Consider the following 23772-nt stretch of genomic DNA (forward strand, 5'->3'; position numbering starts at 1 on the left):
CTACCATCTAGACCAAACTACTCTGAAGATCTGTAGATGAACACTGAAGAGCCATTGTAGTATACAGGTGATGCGTCTGTTCTATCAAGGTATTTCACATTATTCAAACCGAGACGACTTCAAGCTATCTTACTGAATGAACGTAGGTGGACCGACTGTTAACAACAATATGATTGCTGTAGTCAAAGAATTTATAATTAACGGAAAAGTATATGGAGTATATTTTGTGCTAGATGCTTCAGTTATGCATTACAGTAGCTCTCTGATTTTGGAACGCTTTTAGTCTCCTTTACACTGTTTTCACACTAGCAGAAAAGATGGAATTATGGATCTGTGAACAGCTGTTGTGTAAGTGATAGGTCAGATAATTGTGGAGTATGTGCCTGCTGCCTTATACAGTGCTAATTGGAATCGACGACTACAGGTTTCCGACACAGGGGAAGCGTTTTCCAGTTATTAAATACACGTATCTCATAGTGCTAATTCATTGATGGGAAAAGTATGGCAATCCTATGATCTTCCACTTACTTCCATATTTTGCACAGAACTATCTGTCTACATTCACTTCATACTTTGTTGTCACCTCAATGAAATATTCTGAACGGTTACCTTTTAAGGTATGACAGTGTGTAAGTGAAGTTCATTGTTTGAACCGAGAATGAATGTTCGGCGCCTAAGCTACGACAGCTCTCTTCTTTCACATTCCGAGCTATCTGCCTTCGGCAACATGGGAGTGAGAAGAGAAAAGGGTGCTGTAACATTGTTTAATGACTTACCGGTAACGCGGTCGACTTCTGATACACAGCCTGCCTTAGACACCTGTTCAGATCTCGCTGGAGGAACTCTGCGGTTTATAAGTTTTTTTTCAGGTTTCTTTATTCGATATGAAAACTGCCAGAACGAAATTTAGTAACGAAATCTTAAGAGAAGCTCGGAATCTTAAGCCATCTTACGGCCTCAGTTTAATACCTTCTAGGAGTATCCAGAAGTGGCGGGTTCGGGAATGCCGAGTTCCTTCACAAGACATGCTCTGAAGAGGCTAGAAGGGATCATTAATCACAGTGATTTGTTCCCCAGACAAGAGTTACAGATACAATGAACACACTGATTAGCATTTGTATCTGCATTAAGTCAAAAACATTTTCTTGTGTACACACTTTTTGAGTTCTGCGCGATTTCAGAGGCTCTATCAATTGACTTTTCCTTATGTTTATACTTCCACCACTATGTTTTCGCCGGCCGGAGTGGCCGAGCGGTTCTAGGCGCTACAGTCTGGAACCGCGCGACCGCTACGGTCTCAGGTTCGAATCCTGCCTCGGGCATGGATGTGTGTGATGTCCTTAGGTTAGTTAGGTTTAAGTAGTTCTAAGTTCTAGGGGACTTGTGACCTCAGAAGTTAAGTCCCATAGTGCTCAGAGCCATTTGAACCATTTGAACCACCACGTTTTCACATTATGTGTCCTGAAATGCTGCCTGGGTATGACACTTGTCTGTACACATCAAAATTGCGCAGTACAATATCACTTCCTGCTGTTGGGGTAAGTTGGTTTTGCAGTTACTTTCCCTTTCTAATGGCAGATATATTGCACTTTCGTATTTTAAAATTGTGGCAGCCATCTCGGTGACAAACGTGTACTGATTCCATTGAAACCAATTACCTACAAGTACAGATGTGACTATGGTCTCAAGCAGCCGAAAACGATCGTGACCCTATGAAGCTTTTCACATCTGTGACTAAAACAAACAGCTTATCTTCTTTCTCTTTGACAAAAACAATTTTTTCGTTGTAATATAGATATGATAAGCGTATAATTCCATTGCATTTTTGGATACATTTTAATCATGGTGGTAGATTACATGCTTCAAAGATTCCCACGCCATTTGTTGCACGAGCAACTGCCACATGAGTAACTTTGCTATCCCTGTGTCGAAATTTTATGACACTTACGTTAGCAGCCATTAAGTTCTCACACCATCCCAAACTCGACATTTCCAGACCAAACAGTTCTGATGAAATCTAGTAGAATACCTATTGTGTCAGTCCGCTTACCTTTTTCATAACTCCGTTCGTGGAATTGAAAGTCAGACGCCCTGTCTGCGTTTCCATCGAAGACACACTGCGTCGCTTTCACTGGGTATATCATAGTCTTTTTCCGTGGAAACTGACACAGCAACTACGAATAGTATTATACTAGTCAAAACGAGAGCAGCAGCACACGTCATAGATAACAAGCATTTACTGCGACACACAGGGAACACCTAGGTAGCTTGGGAACTAGCACCCATAGCCAGCACTCGTGCCCGCTGCCTTGGGGGCGGACCCTGGAGCACGAAAGCGCTCGGAAGTGGACAACCAACATAGAATTCTGTCATGAAAATGTTTTTCACTAGACTGCCTCAGTAGCGTGTCCATATACACTGCTGGAAAAAATGCAACATCCTCCAAGCCTGTGGTCAGTGGCACCTGGCTTATGTGCTCACTGAGGGGTTGTAGTGTTTGTGATTCATTTATCAAGATCATCGGCGATTAGATGGTGATGGCGCTCATGAGTCTTGTCTATGTGCCTTTTGTTTTGACTCGGCAGACAGTAACTGCTGAATTTAGTGGTGAACGATGATTGCAACTCTTATTCTAGGGTACAACCATATTCTTCTGATTGTGGACCAGTATGAAGCTAGTTTGATGATCGATAAACTGCTGCACATTTTGGGCACAATGTGGCAGTGGTGTGTTACTGATTTCAGCAGTGGTCTGTAGAAAAATCTCACACCTGTAGAACAGGTTATGGACGTCCGCGTGATACAGATACATGTCAAGATTGATGCATAGTGTGAACAGCAGTATCGGACCACATGTCGTGCAGGGAAGAAATCCGGGCTCATGTTGTACTTGCTGTGTCACCGAGGGCCGTTGGGAACCATCTTCTTGCAGCAGTACTAAGCTCACGTGTGCCTGTGGTCAGGCTATGACTGTCACAGTGGCACTTCCAAGCACAGCTACTATGGTGTCGTGATAGAGTGTGGAAGGGCGCTCTGTTGTCTTCAGCGATGAGAGCAGGTTGTGTCTGTATATGGGTGATGGACGTACACGTGTACAGAGTGGACATGGTGAGTGGCCTATTCCGGAGGGCATTCTCCCACGACACACAGGTCGCACCCCAGATTCTATGGCTTCGGTGCCATCAGTTACAACTCGCGGTCGTATCTGGAGTTTCTGTAGGGTACAGTAACCATTGCCTACTACATTGCACATGTTGTTATTCCCGCGCTACTGGCATTTCTTCGACAGGAAGGTGATGCGGTTTTTCAGCATAATAATCCATCTCCGCAGAAGTGTGCTCTATGTTGGTTGCAATAAATGTCCTGGTCAGAAAGAACACCCGACCTCTCGCCAACTGAACATGTGTGGGACCTTGGGACTTATTCGTTCTCCAGAGCCTGCAAGTACCATTGCTGAATTGCAGTAAAAAGTGCAAGATGCTTGGGAGAATCTAAGACAGGATTCAATGTGGCAGCTATATGATCGTTTTCATGCTAGAATACACGCCTGCGTTGATGCCAGACACAGTAATACTGTGTACGAGGGAGTACCAAAAAGCCGGCCTTGGTGGCCGAGCGGTTCTAGGCGCTAGTCTGGAACCACGCGACCGCTACGGTCGCAGGTTCGAATCCTGCCTCGGGCATGGATGTGTGTGATGTCCTTAGGTTAGTTAGGCTTAAGTAGTTCTAAGTTCTAGGGGACTGATGACCTCAGAAGTTAAGTCCCATAGTGCTCAGAGCCATTTGAACCAGTGCCAAAAAAAAAAAAACAGAAATTATTTTTAAGAGCTATATATTTTCAAACGGTTTACTAAACAATCTTTTCCCCTTCAAAATACTCTCCATTATAACTAACACATTTGTCCCACCAGTGCATCCACTGTTCGAAACATTTTTGCAGCCATATTTAGAAATGCCTGACACCTCCTCCTGTGTTTTTTATTGACTTCTACAATGTTGTCAAATCGATGTCCTTTCATACCGGTCTTCGTGTGTAGAAATCAGAAAAAGTCGCATGGGGCAGGTCAGGAGTGGGACAGTGGAACAATGCCATTTTTAGCCAAAAACTGTGTAACAGAGATGGCTGTGAGTGCAGGTGCGTCGTCGTGAGGAAGAACCAGTGTCCTGTCTGCCACAAATCTTCCGTTAAAATTCGCTGAACCGAAATCCAAAATAACTCACTAATCTCTGACAGTTGATCAACTGTCCGTCGATGGTCTGTGAGCACAAGCTCTCGAATTTTTTCAATATTTTCGTCGATTCGGGTACTTGATGGACGTCTAGAACGAGGTTTGTCATCAATCGACATGTCGCCATTTTTAAATCCAGCAAACCACCCTTACGCTTGGGTTTTTCTCATAGTGTCATCTTGGTAAGCTGTTTTCAACATTAAAACACTTCAGCAGCATTTTTACCAAATAGAAAACAAAATTTCACAGCTGCACGTTGTTCACTTAAACTTACCATCATAAAAAACGAAAAAAAGAACAAAAAGCGCTAGCAAAAACAGTCACTGCAGATGAGCAGGTCGACAACACAGAGGGCACTAAGCTGGCAACAAGTTGCGTATACACGCCTAGCGGCAGAAATGCGTACTACACAAGCTCCGCCCACGGCAATGTTATTCCTTTTTTTTTTTTGTATTGATGCGACTGTTTGGGCATCGTTTACTATGACATACGTGTTTCGTTTGCCCTGTGTTTGTTATCATACAGATTGTAAATAATATTTTGAACTGAAACCCATGTCCAGCGTACTAAAGCCATTTGAAAACATGCTTGCTAGCTAGGTATGCAACAGGGTCGTCACGGTGTGCGGGGGGGAGGGGGGGGATGATATCCGATCGGCTGATATCATTTAACGTCTATCTTACCTTTCTGACCTGGTTCGATCCTCACTCAAGTGTCTGTGAGTATTAGAGCAACATCGTTGAGTGCATGTTTGCAGAATACACTAACACGATCCTCCTGAATGGCGAAGCTCACTATAATGGAAGATCTGCTTGTCACCTTTATCAAGATCGTTTTCTACAACGTCCGACTCCATCGCATATCCTTTTCGCCACAGTTACGCAACGGATTCGAGAAAGGGTGCCTTCACCGTCAGCAGGCATGGCTGTGGTGCTCCAAGAAGATGCTGCACTCCCGAATTGAAATAGGTCATACTGCATCACGTGGAATAGAACCCGTCAACGAGTACACGAGAAATTTCTTTGGTTATCAGTGAGTGGAACTGTAAAATAAGTGAATTACTGGGTCCAGCCTAATCAATTAGTTGTAAATATGGTCGCGTTACCAACAAATTTTTAAACGGTTGCAGCACGGAAACGGTACCTTTCCGGACGTGGGTCCCAATTTAAGATGTTATCTACTTACTCGCCTCTACAGGTTCTAGAAGTTCGTAACGGGAATTTCCGAGCACCCTGTATACTCTTACAGTGATGATTATAATGAAGAACTACCTGACACATTAGTTGTCCATAAAATGACCTCGTTCTTGAGGGTGTTGCATTTTTTTCTGGCAGTGTATGAAATTATGATTCTGCTTCCACAAGACATATAATGCTAGTATACAATCGAAGTGCAATCTAACGAGTAGAATTCAACGCGCTTCTAAGTGCCGTTTACCGCCAAACCACTAGCAGATGCGGCATGGGAATGCTCTATGAGATGATAACATTTCATCTACCAACTTCCTCACATTACGCTATGGCCAGTTTGTGCAGACTGCCAGATATAGAACTCCAAGGACTGTCATGTTTATTGCCACCTAATGAATCAATCTTTGTTAGCCGCTGCGGTGGCTGGTGGCGACCTTGTGATTTATCAAAGACTGTACTTTTTCGAATGCTTTCAAAGTGGCATCTTTAGAAGTGAAATTCAGATTCACGTAATGATTCATCCAATGTTTCTCTTGCCATCCAGTGTTTAAGCAAAGGTGTGATCTCACATACCATATCTTACCTTCTGCGAGTAATGTGGACTGGTGGAATGGCGTTGTGTTTAAGTAGGTAAATTTCTGATCTACAGGTAGTGGATCCGAAACCTGTCATTTCCTTAAAACATAATTCCTTGCAAGATTTAGTACTTTAGGAGGGCAAAGACAACTGTAGCGTTTAAACCACTCAGAATAACGGACTGAGGAAGTAGTAGACTCAAAAGTTCGGCTTTGCGTCCACACCGCAGGACTTTCACCACATTTTCTCTCATTTATTATACTTTCTGCTCGGCATTAAAAGTAAACGACCTCTCTTTTATGCTTTCTTCTGTTTTGACATCCTGCCTACATCTAAATAAAGAGTACACAAATGAATATGATGCATTATTCTTGACGTAAAAAAACTAATTAGTTTCTCTTTGCTGGCTTCATCGGCACTGGCGGCATACACTATCTGAAGAAAAGATATTTTCAGGTTGGGTACAAATGGCTCTGAGTACTATGTGACTCAACATCTGAGGTCATCAGTCCCCTAGAACTTAGAACTACTTAAACATAACTAACCTAAGGACATCACACACATCCATGCTCGAGGCAGGATTCGAAATTGCGACCGTAGCGACCGCGCGGTTCCAGACTGAAGTGCCTAGAACCGCTCGGCCTCAGAGGCCGGCTTTTCAGGTTGGTCTTGGTCTTCTTGATCTATGGTCGTGAAATAATCTCAAGTCCACAGACAAGTGAACGACTGAAAAAGGTGAAATAGTGTGACTCTGATTGATGTGCATACCCTAAAAAAGAAAAAAAGAAAAAAAAAACGAAGCCCCACAACGAAACAATTATCCGAATGGAATGGAAATCAGTGTAAATCGGTAGATGTTATGTACATGTACAGACAGACAAATAACTACAGTGTTAGAAAAATTGGATGTTTTATTCAAGAGAAACAGCTTTACAAACTGAGCAAGTCAATAACGATTTGGTGAACACCTGGCACTTATACATGCAATTATTCGGCATAGTAATGACTTACAGAGTTGTTGGGTGTCCTCTTGAGAAATACCGTCCAAATTATGTCCAATTGGAGCTTTAAATCGTCAAAATCCTGAGCTGGTTGGAGGGCTCTGCCCATAGCTCTCCAAACGTTCTCATTTGGAGAGAGATCCGACGACCTTGCTGGCCAAGTTAGGGGATCTCAAGTACGAAGACGAGCAGTCGAAACATTCGCCCTGAGTGGGTGGACTTAATCTTGCTGAAATGTAAGCCCAGGATGGCTTGCAATGAAGGGCAACAAAACGGACGTAGAATTTCGAAAGAAATGGAAACCCAGATCATCACTCCCTGTTCTCGGGCCGTACGGTGGGCGACAGTCACGTTGGTATCCCACTGGTTTCCGAGGTAGATCCACACCCGTCTTCGCTTGTAATCGGGGCTTAGTTCGAAGCGGAACTCATTACTGAGGACAATTCTACTCCAGTCAATGAGAATTGTGCCTGGAGACACCCCGGACAGTAGTGGGATACCAACCTGACTGTCCGCAGACGTCAGGAGCGATAGTCTTCGGTGTCATTTCTTTTCGTAGCAGGACCCCATTGGTTGTCATCTGCGGCACCCTAACAGCTCCCTGGGCTTACAGTTCAACAAAATAATACCCGCCCACACACGACAAGAGTTCCTTGACTAGCAAGGTCGTCGGATCTCTCCCCAATTGAGAACGTTTGGAGCATTATATGCATGACCCTCCAACCAGCTCGGGATTTTGACAATCTAATGTGCCAAATTGAAATAATTTGGTTCAGTATCTCTCAAGAGGACATCCAACAACTCTATGAGTCAAGGCCATGCCGGATAATTGCTTGCATAAGCGTCAGAGGTGGACCAACGCGTTATTGACTTTGCTCAATTTGTGAAGCTCTTTCTCTTGAATAAATCATCTAATTTTTCTGAAATTTGTTCAAAATGGTTCAAATGGCTCTGAGCACTATGAGACTTAACATCTGAGGTCATCAGTACCCTAGAACTTGGAACTGCTTAAACCTAACTAGCTCAAGGACATCACTCACATCCATGCCCGAGGCAGGATTCGAACCTGCGACCGTAGCGGTCGCACGGTTCCAGACTGAAGCGCCTAGAACCGCTCGACCACATCGGCCGGCTGGAAATTTGTAGTCATTTGTTTGTCTGAACACTTACATCACGTCTGTCGATTTCCGTGCCATTCGGATAATCTTTCGTGGTGCATCTTTTTTTGTCTCAGCGTGTATATTCTGCTCCTCTTTTCTAAAATAAATTTCTTAACCATTGTTGCATAACCATTTGTGATTTTGTTACACTATACCTTTATTAAAAAGATTAAGACAAAAGAATATTCTTTTGGTTCGTAGTAACGTAAATCTTCAAGAAATGTAATCGAAGGAAAACAACACATTCGTTTGTTTTAACAAAGTTTTCTGCATAATAGCACAATAGATTCAGTATCGTGTCTAGTTGCCCCCCCCCCCCCCCCCCTCCTCTACAACTGCTCTTAGGCGCCGAAGAACAGCGGTAACAAGTTTCCGGATGAAACTGTTATTCTGTGTCACTTCTCATGCATCATGAACTGCTTCTGGCGGTGCTGGCTTGGTTGTTGGCTCAGGTCTTCTACTCCTAGTACTTTTTCTCCGTCTCTGTCCGTACATGGTCTATAGGATTGAGGTCAGCATCTTTCGGTGGCCAGTCCAACAGATCAACGTGTCCGTTCATTTCAAACCAGTGTTTCACACAATTCACGGGGAACGATAATGCTGGAAGATGGTTCAGCCTCCAGAAAATCTGTGACGAATAGAAGGAAGCATTATGTTCTCCATTATTTGGCAGTTGTAGTCACAAGAAAGCGGCCGGTTCAGTGCCACAAAACGCCTCAACGTTTGCTGAATCCGTCCCCAAACTGTGACAGAAGCTCGACCACATATTTGCCTCTGCTGGCTGTATTTGCTGTCGAACCTCTCTCCATTTGGACGATATTCATGGGTCGAACTATTTGATGCAGAAGATAAAAAATTTCTTGTCGGTAAATATAACTTGGTCTCTATGAGACGATAAAGCATGGTCGACCTGCTCACTCTTAGCTGAGGGATGTTCCTAATATCTGTGCTGGTCCTGAAAGGGCCTTCATCACTACGGTGGAGTATACTATTGTCTTGATCCTCAGTGGTAGGCCATGGACGTCCAGAGGTACGACAACGGTGGACGTTGCCTTCATCCGCCTTTCTCTTCGCCAAGAGACGAATCGTACATTTGTTGTATCGTAGGGAGCGGGAAACGGCGCTGATACAGCAGGACAAGAGGAAACGAAGTGCTATGCTAGGTGGAGAGCATTTCCTTTGCCGCTAAAGTAAATTCATTGCCGACTAAATGCCTTCATAAGTATTTCATAAATATGTTCCTCTTAAGTATTATTTCGAATGTCGTGGAAATGTATTTTGTCTCCTAACATCATATCTAGTAATAATAACAGCGGTTTCAGAAATTAAAAGTAAAATTTAGATTGACGAAGCGATTCAGGTCATGTTGCTACGCCTTTCGTATGTTTTTTGTCAAATCTGTTACCCCAAGCGTCACACTACACATCTCAGTAACACACAAGTGGAAGGCGAGCGTAGTCATGAACACTGTAAGCTTGTAATGTGTAGCTGTTGGATTCGAAATTTGTCACTTCCACAAATTTTAATTTGTTGTGAAAAAAGAATTATCAGTATAGGAGGAAGACGTAATGGTAGCGTTAAAAGTATTCATAGTGTTGCATGCATTTGAGTATACGATTTCTAATGCTCGCTGGAGGAAGGCAAAGACATATTGCTTCGATTGGCTGCGTTACTGTAAATACGCATCAAGTTCAGAATGAACTCAGCCTTCGGTTGATAATCGTTTCGTAATTTTAGCATTGTCGTAGCCTTTGACGCTAATCATGGTTTCAATTAATGATTTCCATAGCTACATGAACACAACTAGTGATACTTCTTAGGGAAAAAGAACTTACGTTGTGCTATCAGACTAAAAGACGACCTGCCTCAGAGTGTACGAACTTTGTTTTTAAACATCTTGCTACCTGGACAATGAGCTTTTCTTATTCGGGACAGGCCGGCCGGTGTGGCCGTGCGGTTCTAGGCGCTTCAGTCTGGAACCGCGTGACCGCTACGGTCGCAGGTTCGAATCCTGCCTCGGGCATGGATGTGTGTGATGTCTTTAGGTTAGTTAGGTTTAAGTAGTTCTAAGTTCTAGGGGACTGATGACCTCAGATATTAAGTCCCATAGTGCTCAGTGCCATTTGAACCATTTTTTTTATTAGGGACATGTGTGAACTTAGTTACTTAAGACGTTTTTAGAGGAAAGTAAATTCCTTCAGCGCTGAAGAAATCTTCCTAACACTACTAAACACCGGTTTGTGAATCTATTACTAGCACATCTTGTCACATTTCGCTGGTTGAAAGAGAAAAGCTGACTGACAGAAGGAAAGGCTTTACGAAATGAAACCCCTCATATTGGGAGGTTATATTATTTTGTTTCAGTGATTACAGTATCAAGTGAAACGAACAATGAAGTTGGCAGTACGAGCGCACAGCTAGTGTTAGTACAATATTGGACTACCTGGCACGTGAAACGATGCAGGACCAGTGTGAGTGGGGCACTTAGAGGACTGAAGGCGAGGGCACTTTTAAATTCTGCAATCCATAAGCTCTGCTTCCGCACGAAATTACTGGTGCAGGGTAGTTATGGAGCCCAATAAGTCAAATGAGAATGTTCCGGTGAGAAAGAGCACTGGCAAACAGTCTTCGCTACATCAGATCACTGAAACTGGTGTTCGACAGAGTTAGAATTTCTGGTTGGCGTTTAGGTGTAAGGCCACTGAGTCGGATGTGAGGTTTCCAAATACGCAATATTTTTCTAAATTGTTGAAGTGGATAGCTAAATGTAAACTAATTCCGCCAAATGTGAACTTGTACCACGTAGAAGGCTAGCATTTGAATTTATAGCAACTAAAACAGTTGAGCTTCTGCAGTATCGTATTCCTTGTATTACTTGAGATAGGGTTGTTGACCAAGTCATCTGGAAAGAATGACCGTGACATTTAACAGAAGATGTTAACATTGCCTGGCATTTACCGCCAGCTTTTTAAAGCGCCGTTGCTAAGTGCACGTAAATTAAGCAATGCAATACGATTTCAGTTATCAAGTAAACTCTTTCTCAATTAATTTAGTTTTTGTGTAAGCAATGAATAATTGGAGATGTCCAATATTAACTTGAAAAGTATTCTCTCGATATGGAAAGAACTAAATTACTGCTTGTTTTTGGACAACTCTTTTAAAAATGACCAAAAAGAATTAAAGGATTCCTTCAACCACACCTCTAGCAGCAGCTAAATGACGTAAACAATAGCAATAATGATAGTAATAATCGAATTATCTGGCAACGTCATTCTCTGCAGTGATATTTCTCGAACTAAGAACTCTGTTGAAATAGTGGAAATTTTCAAATGGCTTCGGTTCGAGGCTATGATGGCAAGAAGCGTCTGAAATTACACTAGCATAATTCTACGTCTGAAGCTTGCTGATAATTACCCAATTAGTAGAGATACAGTTTTTCTTCACCGTGTCTAATTTGGATCTCCTTTTTTATATTAGTGTCAGAACTAAACCGTAACCGATTAGCTGTTAAAACAGCGTATAAACTAGTTTTGATGGTATTTCAATCAATGATATGCGATTTTTGAGAACGTATTGAGCATATTGAATGTACACATTTAGTAGCCGAACAAAGGTACAACAGAGCCAGGAAATGAATGTGTTGAACAGTCTGGAATTCACTTCGAGGGAGTCAGAGGGTCAGACCTATCATACTATATATCGTATCTTCCGTTACATAATCATGAGCCTGTCAAATGTGGGCTACAGTGTCATGGTGGATATTGGAAATTTGTGGTAAGTGCTATGGGACCAAATTGCTAAAGGTCATCGGTCCCTAGGATTCCACACTACTTAATCAAACTTAAACTAACGTACGATAAGGACAACACACACACCCATGCCCAAGGGAGGACTCGAACCTCCTACTGGGATAGCCGCGCGAACCGTGGCAAGGCGCCTCAGACCGTACGGCTACCCCACGCGGCCATGGTGGATAATTTACGTTTGATATGTGCACAGTATGAGTTCGAGGCCCATTTTAGGCGTCAATTTCTAACAGACAAGATCAGATCTACTTCACCTCCGGTAACACCAAGTAATGAACGTCAGGTTGCGCCGTAGTTCAGAATACGCATTGAATATGATATCCCTTCGCTATCATCTGGGGCAGAGTCGGTTTAGTTCGTATCATGATAGAGGGGGAAGTCACGGCAAACGGCAAACAGAATCTCTGTCAGCAGTAAGTTTTCTTACATTAAAAATTTTATTTTACAATAAACCAGTGGTCATCTAAGCTCTCAGGGCTCTTATTTTATTTCAGCTTGAGACGTAGAAAATTTTGTACTGGTCTGGGATTCGAATTCCGATCTCATTTTTCACGGTATCTGACACTCTCGGAAGGATAAAGTTCGATCATTTCGTTGTTTTCCTCAAGATAGTAAACTCCTCTTGGTCTCCTCGAAAGGTACATATCTGGGTTCGAATACCGGTCAAACACAAAATATTCATGATTTCATTTCAAGCCGTAGCATATGCACACAGTACTAATGACTAATTATAATTTTCATTTTTAATGTCCCATCGTGTGTTGCCAACAATAACGATAGACGCTGTTATTTTTATCAACATGCGCAGATCTCACTACTTGTGAACAAACAATCGATACTTAACGTCTATTCCTGAATAGAAAACAAGGGCGGTAAGTGTCGGGTTCGAATCTCCGACAGAAAAAGAACTGTGTCATTCCAGGTTCAAACATCTCACTACTTGTGAAAAAAATCGATAACTAACACCTGTTTTACTTAGTTAACAGTCCGATTTTGTGCTGGATTCGAATCCCTCTCACAAAACTTTACATCAAGACATTTCCATTTTAAACACGCGCACCACACTTTGTCACCTGTGGATGAAACTGTATTAAACGTCTTTCGTAGTTAGTTAACAGGGAAATAAGGGTCTTAATAGGATTCCCGTTTCAGTAGCAAAATTTGCGTCATTTATTTTCAGGTTCATGTATCCTAACTGACACATGTGAAAACTTAGATATTTCACGTTCCTTTACGATTAGTCAGCAATGACGAACGTTGCCGTGATCGAGTCTTGGTTAGGTACGAGAATTTTGCTTTGTTAGTAATGGATATTGGTGCTGGGTTTGAATTCAGATTCAGAACAAAAAAAGTTCGTCATATTCTTTAAAATTTAAACATGAGCACAAGTAACTATTCTTGAATCATAAGACAGTAAAATTACTGGTTATACGCTATCAATGCTGAGGTTTCCATAGAGCGCATGTCGCTGTTAATCGCGTTTTTTTAACTGGTTACTTCAACAACTAGTTTATGTAAAACAATTCGCCACTGGAGCGACGCTTAGTTCGTGTGGGTAAACTTTTTAGAGACCAAAAATACTACGAATTGTCATAGAACTGTCTCAAAATCTTGTTTTCTAGTATTTAAAATATCGTCGTATTAATTTACATTTGGACTGAATGCCGTAAATAACAGTGTTTTCTTGTGATATTCATTTTGCATGGTCAAACGAATTTACTACAAAGAGATTACAGGACCTGCAAGACAGATATTTTAAGCGTTCTGCATGCAGATCAGGTGGAATGCAATTCGGTTCATTCGGATACTTTTGAGCATCACAGTACAAGAACGGATTAACATGGTACTATTTGAGCACCTATAGAGAAAAGATTTCTCGTCATCTATACATTTTGCGAAATTCGTGAGTTTCGACTATCTTGCAGAACAATCATGTCATTGCAGATGAGAGGCTAAAACAAACGAATGAATGTGCTACAAACCACATGAACTAGTAGGCTAATTAGATAAAAAAACACAATTATAACAAGATAAAATCATCGTAGTCAATCATGGGTTAAGTCAAAGACCTGTTTTGCCCTACGTAGCACCGCTCTTTCCCCTTTGCATTTCCTGTGATGTCTACAGTTCAGTAAATGAAATGGTAATCTGTTAGTTTACACCTGTCGCATACGTGAGAACGATTTTCCTCTGTAATCCACTATTACAATGACGGAAATGGAAAGTGGTTCAACATGATCTCCATAACCGAACGCTGCCACACTAGTAATCCAGTTTTTCTGTGACTGTGGGATACGTTAATTGAAATTTCAGCCTTCTGCAAACTTATTTTCAATATTACCAGTGCACACTAACGGCTTTCCTTCCGCTAAAGAAGTGCGTAACTACACGATGGATAGCGAGTATGGCTAATGCAACCAGATGTTCTCAGGTGGAGATCCTAGCATAGCATGCCCAGAGGTGGTGCAAGTGCGGCTGATCACCATCTTGCGGACTTTGAGAAAGTGCCAATCACTGGCATGACGAACATGGGAGTATCACATTTACTGATCAAAAAGCCATTGGGTAGAGTGCAATGTCTGCGGAAGAGAGGTGACGAGATGCAGTCAGGACAACACTGTGGCAAGAAGCAAAGGCATCGTGCTTCCTGAAGGACTACACCACGAGCAGATCGTAGAATTTCTAAACTGGCTCTGACGAATATACAGGTGAACTCTACAGATGAACTCCAGGGAGAGGTTACAAGCAGAGTTTCACTGCGACCCGTCGGGAACGGATGACTCGAAGCTGGTTTGAGATCCATAGTTGCCGTGCATCGTTTATCGCTGATATCATATCAGAGACAACACAGACTTGCGTGATGTAGAGACAGAGTAAACTGGTGCTTTGAATGTGTAACACCCCAAGAAACGCGAAAACCCAAATAAAAATGTCATGATAATTTAAAGTAGGGAACAGTGTTATACTGACAGGTACGACAACTTTGACAATAATATAACACCTTAATGTTTTGATGAACACCAATTTCAATAATTACTATGTCATGATATAAAGGTAGAAAGAAAGAAAGGTTATTTTTAATTAGCTATCAAACATCTCAGTAATAACTGCAAATCAGTACGACGAAAGTTAAGTTCATAGTAATATGTCGGTCATAGATAACATTTATTGTGAAAGAGAGTTGTAAACGCGGCGAAAAGGAAATTCAACAATGCTCGATCATGGAAATGTTAGTCGTTTGCTAGCTTTCTTGCTATCAAGTCGTGAGAGATGGTGGTTCAAATGGCTCTGAGCACTATGGGACTTAACATCTTAGGTCATCAGTCCCCTAGAACTTAGAACTACTTAAACCTAACTAAACTAAGGACATCACACACATCCATGCCCGAGACAGGATTCGAACCTGCGACCGTAGCAGTCCCGCGGTTCCGGGCTAGTCGTGAGAGAGCACCGTTTGTTATAGTACTACAAACGGAACGCTACGAGATTGTTTCTATTCAAAAAAGTACTATTGCGTGATAGAGATGCGCGGACTTTGTTATCAGTTATTCTGACTTGAGAACTTGAACTGACGTGATATTCTGACGGTGTACGACGAGTTAATAAATTTTAATTATTGTAAATATTATTGTTGGACTCAACCGTCATCAAAGAGAACAGTTACAACGAAGAACGGACATAGTATCGAAGACTGCAATACCTGATTAGCCTTGAGTAGGAAACATTAATACGACCACACGAAGATAATGCAAATACGCCGATTGTAAAAGTTGTCGTAATTGTCACGATCACCGGACTGAAAAGAATCGTAATTGATGTGTTCCATCGGTGTGCTTGTGGTGTGATGATTATAAACTAACTGCTAAGAAGGAACAATAAAATTTTTTCTTCAGTAATGGAAATCTCACGTGTTGGCTCCATCATTAATTGAACTGTGTGATAGTTGATGATCAAAATTAATTGTGAACATTTTAATTGAAAGAGTGATCTGATGAACATTGAGCATTGAAAGGAGTGTTTTTCAGAAATAATATTACGACGCACGAAAGCAAGATAGCATTATAGATTATCTCTGGATTTGCGTCGTGCCGTAGCGAACAATTCTGCCTAGCAACGTAACAACAACTACTGATACTGAACCGCAGATGGATTTTTCCTCGCTTCAGTGGTGTGAAACGACGCCGGTGATGAATGATTCACTCAATACTGCAATAACTAACTAACCGGGCATAGCAAATCATCATAAAACCATAACAGACAATTAAAATCAGCAGTTCGCATCGCTGAGAAGCCTGTGCGGACTCGCAAACGGACTTTCATACATTACGCAAGGAGCAATTTTCTTTAGAGATTTTCAGGTGCTGTTCCACGTAATCCGACGGGGACAACCATCACTGCGCGTCGCGTCTCCATTCCACCGACCGAGCTGTAGTAGCAGCGGCTCAACATCAACAGCGACAACAAAACGGGGAGAGGGGACGTCACAAATGGTATTCTGTACTGCTCATCGATGATTCTCGCTTCTGCATGTAGCGGTATTATCGACGCCAACGGGACCGAAGAAGATCAGGTGAATGGTCGCAGAAATCAACGAGTTTCGAGACCTAGATCTCTGCAACTCTTGAAATTATGGGTTGTGGAGATATTGGATCGGACAACAGGGCTTATTTGGTAATTGTCAAAGGGAACCGAATGCACATCAGTACGTGGCAAGAACAGTAAGCCCCGCTGACATATCGTTCATGACAAGGGTATTAGATGGCACATTTCATCAGGATGCTACAAATCCCTATACTGCAGTTCACACCCCCGACACCCCGAGGGATGTACGAGTCCTAGACGGGCCTGCCCGGTCTTCCGATTCGTCATTCATAGAGCGATAGGAACACGTATACTTTGATACCAACGTCCAACCAACAGTCTCCATGAACTGACGAGACATGTGTTTCAAGCATAGCAATAAATGCCTCAAGGCGACATTTAGAGGCTGTTTGCTTCCACGCCACAACGAATAAACGTGTGTGTTCGTGCCCAAAAGGTTCTCACCTCATACTGATGTAGATGATGGGTATCATTTTGGAACTGAATGAAAATTTAATGATCTAATACTTGTTACACGCTGAAAATATTCATAAATCTCCCACGTTTCTTCGGCGCAGTTGATTAATGGTGTGCTTCCGATGGTCTGCCGAGTTGTTGTTTCCATTTTAAGCACAGTAACTTGACGACGGACCCATCAGTCTTCTTCAGGTGCAGCAAGTTTTGCTGAGACAGATTGAGACTCAACCCGAGGAAGAGTGACAAAAAATAACTTATCTACCTTGTACTGGGCCGGCATCGGGGAAGATCGGTATATTCCTACGGGAATATGGCAACCAGTATATTTCGTTCCCTTCAACTAAGATAAAAGGTATTCTTAGCATTGTTAAAGAAAATCTAGGTCTCTGGAAGATGGTGTGTATCGCATTCCGTGCCAATGTGGCATGTCTGACGTGAGGCAGACTATCGGAACAGTCGTGGAGAGACGCAAGGAACATCAGCGACACACCTGACTAGAACAACCACGTAAAGCAGCTGTAGTCGAGCACTGCCACGAAAATAATCATGAAATGAAATACGATGAGACCAGTATCGCGCTGCAGACGCCTAGTTTCTGGGACAGTATAATTAAGGAGTCTATCAAAATAAAGATGTCAGGAAACCTATTAAGCAGGGACGGATGTTACAAATTAAACAAGGCTTGGAGCCGAGCCCTGAATTTATTAAAATCTCTCCGGTCACCGAATCCGCCACAGCTGGAAAACGCTGGGAGGATTTGCATTTCACGGAATATCGGTGCGACCTCTGAATAATGAAATACACACATCAAAAAAAGTTCTGCATCACCCCGGTTCCCAGAACTTCTGAATATAGGTGTTGACTGTGGATATTGTATCACAGACACAGTCCTTTTGACTGTTCAGAGGTGTCACTAAACCCACCCAAAGATGTAAATAACCATGCATGGGCAGCGCCTATTTGACGGAGGGGTTCCGACAGCCGATCAGTTCCAGTCATTCCACTAGGAAGGAGGTACACGGCTCGTGTTGTCTGTAGTTCAACCATGTCTAGACGGTCAATACCGCGGTTCGATCGCGTCCGCATTGTTGCTTTGTGCCAGGAAGCGCTCTCAACAAGGGAAGTGTCCAGGCGTCTCAGAGTGAACCAAAGCGATGTTGTTCGGACGTGGAGGACATACAGAGAGTCAGGAACTGTCGATGACATGCCTCGCTCAGGCCTCCCAAGGGCTACCACTGCAGTGGATGACTGCGATCTACGGATTATGGCTCAGAGAAACCCTGAGAGCAACGCCACCATGTTGAATAATGCTTTTTGTGCAGCCACAGGACATCGTGTTACGACTCAAACTGTGCACAATAGTCTGCGTGATGGCAATTTCACTCCCGAGGTCCATGACGAGGTCCATCTTTGCAACCACGACACCGTGCAGTGCGGTACAGATGGCCCCAACAACATGCTGAATGGACCGCTCAGGATTGGCATCATGTTCTCTTCAACGATGAGTGTCGCATATACCTTCAACCAGAGCCGGCCGCTGTGGCCGAGCGGCTCTAGGCGCGTCAGTCTGGAACCGCGCTGCTGCTGCGGTCGCAGGTTCGAATCCTGCCTCGGGCATGGATATGTGTGATGTCCTTAGGTTAGTTAGGTTTAAGTAGTTCTAAGTCTAGGGTACTGATGACCTGAGATGTTAAGCCCCATAGTTCTTAGAGCCATTTGAACCTTCAACCAGACAATCGTCGGAAACGTGTTTGGAGGCAACCTGGCCAGGCCGAACGCCTTAGACACACTGTCTACATCTACATCTACATCCATATTCCGCAAGGCACCTGACGGTGTCCAGCGCGTCCAGCGTGTGCAGCAAGGTGGAGGTTGGCTGCTGTTTTGGGGTGGCATTATGTGGGGCCGACGTTCGCCGCTGGTGGTCATGGAAGGCGCTGTAACGGTTGTACGATACGTGAATACTATCCTCTGACCGATAGTGCAACCATATCGGCAGCATATTGGCGAGGCATTCGTCTTCATGGACGACAATTCGTAGCCGCATCGTGCACATATTGTGAATGACTTCCTTCAGGATAACGGCATCGCTCGACTAGAGTGGCCAGCATGTTCTCCAGCCATGAACCCTATCGTACATGCCTGGGATAGATTGAAAAGGGCTGTATATGGACGACGTGACCCACCAACCACTCTGAGGGATCTACGCCGAATCGCCGTTGAGGATTGGGAAATCTGGACTAAGAGTGCCTTGATGAACTTGGGAATAGTATGCCACGACGAATACAGGTATGCATCAATGCAAGAGGACGTGCTACTGGGTACTAGAGGTGTCGGTGTGTACAGAAATCTAGACCCCCACCTCTGAAGGTCGCGCTGTATGGTGGTACAACATGCAGTGTGTGGTTTTCATGAGGAATAAAAAGGGCGGAAATGATGTTTATGTTTTATCTCTGACAAAGATTATCTCTGCATATCACGTGTAACTCTGGCCACGCCCACTTTCTACGATATATAAGTCGCTCTCAGACGTCCGACCCGTCAGTCGGCAAGACTCACCGGAGGAGAAACACCCCTCTGAAGATGTCCAGCGCAGCTCTGGACGAAACGTTAGGAGCTGAAGAGTTTCATGGACCACGACCTTACATCCCGGAAGGTTTACGAGTTGTTTATGTTGATCTTTATTCCAATTTTCCGTACAGGTTCCGGAACTCTCGTAGCCGAGGTGATGCAAAACATTTTTGATGTGTGTATTATCAAAGGGTGTAGTGCGCGTCGGGAGTCAAACTCGGCTATAAGTAGCGACACGAGACCAACAATATTTCGCAGTTTGGTTGGATTCCAGGCAACGAGCACGCGTAACAGCAAAACTGGCAGCACGTGCTGGGTCGGTAGTCGAAATATTGAAATATTGGAAGCAACAACTGTGCACAACATCCAGAAGCACACCAATAACCTCTTTTACTGCTAGCAACGTATGCAGGGTGATAACTTTCAGAGATGAAGGGGAGAAACGAAAGTGTATGAATTTGAGGTAATGGATCCCGATCCGGAAACGACCGAGACCGAAGTTATACCCGAAAATCGTTCTGATACCTTTGACAGTGGAATACACATATCGGCACTGTTGTTGCTAATATTTTAGGATAGGAAACTTTCAGATGTGTTAGTATGGACCAAAACGAAAAATGTGTAGTAATTGTGGGATCTAATTTGCATACCTTAAGAGCTATGAGCGCTTGTTCATTTTCGATTGTATGAGACATATCTCTTTTACTGCAAGCTCTTTGATTTAGATGTTTTCGGAGGAGATAGTATGGACCGAAACAAGAGAAAAGTCCAATAAAAATCCGCTCTGAAATGCATACCTTAAGACAGGGATGGCCAAGATTTCGGCTCGCGGGTGCTGCCAGGGCCCAAGTGCCAAACCACTGAGCCTCGCTTCACATATCCCCTGCCGCCACACCGCTCTGTCTGAGCGCGAGAAGGGGGTAGATGGGAAAACAGCGAACGCGCCGCTTTTAAATGGCAGAACAGCCGTACTGCATATGACTTGGTTTTATATTTCACATTTCTCAACAACACAGATCACAAGCAAAACAAGTTTACCATATTAACTAATTATTTTCGGCGCGTGAAGACAATTTTTATTTGGTACAAACCGTCGGCATACGGACATATACAGACATCTCACAGAGTTTAGCACTCAAGTTGCCACATAATCGTGATTTATTTAGTTTCATAATCGAAAAAAATATTTCACACAAATATGTCGATCGAAATACTGTAGCACTTTTGCGATCCTCATTATGGATACCTGGAAAATGTACCTGAGAAAAGCAATGTAGACGTCCTGGAGAGTTTTAACGTAAAAAGATTTGTAATTAAACCTGGAATTGCGTTTCACGTCAATCAGTTACATCTCCACACGCATAGGGGCGCTTTCAAAAAAATTTTTCAAATGGCTCTGAGCACTATGGGACTTAACTACTGTGGTCATCAGTCCCCTAGAACTTAGAACTACTTAAACCTAACTAACCTAAGGACATCACACACATCCATGCTCGAGGCAGGATTCGAACCTGCGACCGTAGCGGTCACGCGGTTCCAGACTGTAGCGCCTAGAACCGCACGGTCACGCCGGCCGGCGGGGAGCTTTCAACTGAGACGGCAAACGGTCTCGAAAACGGATGTAAGATTGACAGTGTCCTCAAAACCTTTATAAAACTTCTTTGGTAATTCTTACAAGCTCCCAATGAATGCTTCAAACTTCGCCCTTTCTTTAGCGCCAGTGAGCTTAGCGCACTGGACTGTCTTTGTCAGAAGGTGTCCCTTCTACAGTGCGATTTTCTTTTTAAATGCATCTCTGTAAAATCAGAAAGAAGTTACGTCGCAATGTGTTTCTGTGGGCAGTGTGCAGTCGAGTCAACTTAAATGCGAAGTCTGCAATCCATTCCAGATGTTCTAATTTTCGTGCCGGCCGGTGTGGCCGAGCGGTTTTAGGTGCTTCAGTGTGGAACCGCGCGACCGCTCCGGTCGCAGGTTCGAATCCTGCCTCGGGCATGGATGTGCGTGATGTCCTTAGGTTAGTTAGGTTTAAGTAGTTCTAAGTTCTAGGGGATATGGCTCTGAGCACTATGCGACTTAACTTCTGAGGTCATCAGTCGCCTAGAACTTAGAACTGATTAAACCTAACTAACCTAAGGACACCACACACATCCATGCCCGAGGCAGGATTCGAACCTGCGACCGTAGCGGTCGCTCGGATCCAGACTGTAGCGCCTAGAACCGCATGGTCACTCCGGCCGGCGTTCTAGGGGACTGACGACCTCCGATATTAAGTCCCATAGTGCTCAGAGTCATTTGAACCATTTCTAATTTTCGTTCCTGTTCTCCTTTGTCCTTCATAAATTCAAAAATAGCTAGATTTAAATCGAAATATTGTTTTAGACATGATCCTTGAGTTAACCAACGCACTTTGCAGTAATGTATGAAATCTCTGCCCACTGAAAACCGTTGCAACCGATAATGGAATAATGGGTGCGACTTCACAAGTTTTACAGTTCGTACCATCAGTATCTTCCAGTGCTCCATGCCCGTAAGTTTAACACGAAGTACTTCTTGGCGTGCGGAACAATGAATCCCGTCTGTTGATCGTTGTAATTTTTGGTCTTACATTGTCATCTAAAAGTTTAAATACTTTTTGCGTGGTACTATAATGTCGTTTCGGTCGCTTAAGCGAACTGAGAATTCTCATCCCTCTCTTCTGTCTTTCCCATTCATTTTCAAGGACTGTGACGACAGATCGCTAGACTACCTCTTTTTGTGCAGTCACTGGACCTGTAACGTCCTTCGTACCACGAACAAACAGCGAATGGTAAACAGCGCTGACACCACGATTCTGCCGATTCAGAGTGTTGTGCCGACCGCAGAATGCCGCACCGCAGTGCTAAACGAAATGTCGCGCTGTTCCGACTACTTCCGAGAAGGACCGAAAGAACCCGAGTGACAGACCGGGCCTCGGTCTGCTCGTGGCCCGCACACGACGCACACAGGAAGTTTGGCTTGCCTTGCGGGCCCTGCCGTAAGGACTGTGGGCATTTGTTCAACAGAAAAGATGTGTTTCACAGTAGCGAAGATGAACGAGTCCTCTTGCCTCTTAACCCGGCGGTGCAACCACCTGGAAACAAGACGCCAGTACACGTAGCTGGTCGCACAGACCCTTGCAGTTTCTATGTTTCTGAATTTGCATTTAGATGTATATTATGGAGGGAAGCGTTGTTAAATGAAGTAATATCATTAAAAATCAGTTAAGTACATAGATTTAAGGGATAAATTTAATATTTTGCTGAAAAATATTTACACAAATGGAGATACATAAAATTTAGCTGTTATCAAAATAATGCATGTATTCAACCAGATATTTTGTCTATACAGTCTTGGCACACAGTAACAGAATGTTCAAGGCAAATATATTTCTTGCAGTTCTTACAAATACATCTTGTTTTTCTGTTTTTGTTCTGCAGTCCACACACCGACCTTCACTTCAGAAATTTTCACATTGCAAATCTATCCAATTCTCTCAGTTATCTTCCTTGGCAATATTTTTGCTGAAGATGATCATGCAGAAGCGCAAAAGAAAGCTGCCTCAAAAACTTTTTTCTTCTCAGTTGTCCTTTCTGATCTGAGTTGAAAATAATAGCAGCATTTTTCGCAGCTGTTTTTATGATGCTATAAAAAACAACCATTGGCCATCTTATTGTGTTTCTAACTACATAATATGTTGCAGTCATTCCGTCTACAATATCAACTCCACCCTTAGTAAGGTTATAGGAAGTGATAATTTCTGGTTTTTTATCATTCCCTGTATTTTCGTCAATATTTCCATTGTGGTGCATCGTTGACAGTAGTAATACCACACTATTTCGTTTCTGCACATAAGAGACTAAGGTGAAATTTTTCTGAAACCGAAACGTAGATGACTTTCCTTGTCGGTTTTTAGTGTTAATAAATCCCCTTGGGACTTGTCTCTTGTTCTTCCTCAGGGTACCAACGATGGTCGTCTTCTTCGTAATCAACGTGTTTGCAAGCTCGCAACTTGTAAAATAATTGTCGCAAGTTATGTTGCGGCCTGTATGCAGGATAGGTTGGTAAAGTCTCTGAACAACTTCAACTGCTCTGTTTTCCTGTCTGTAAAGGCCTTCAGGCTGTTGCCCAACATACACCTCCATGTCGAATGTGTAAAACATTCT

Source organism: Schistocerca piceifrons, chromosome X (assembly GCF_021461385.2).
Source record: "Schistocerca piceifrons isolate TAMUIC-IGC-003096 chromosome X, iqSchPice1.1, whole genome shotgun sequence".
Classification (NCBI taxonomy): Eukaryota; Metazoa; Arthropoda; class Insecta; order Orthoptera; family Acrididae; genus Schistocerca; species Schistocerca piceifrons.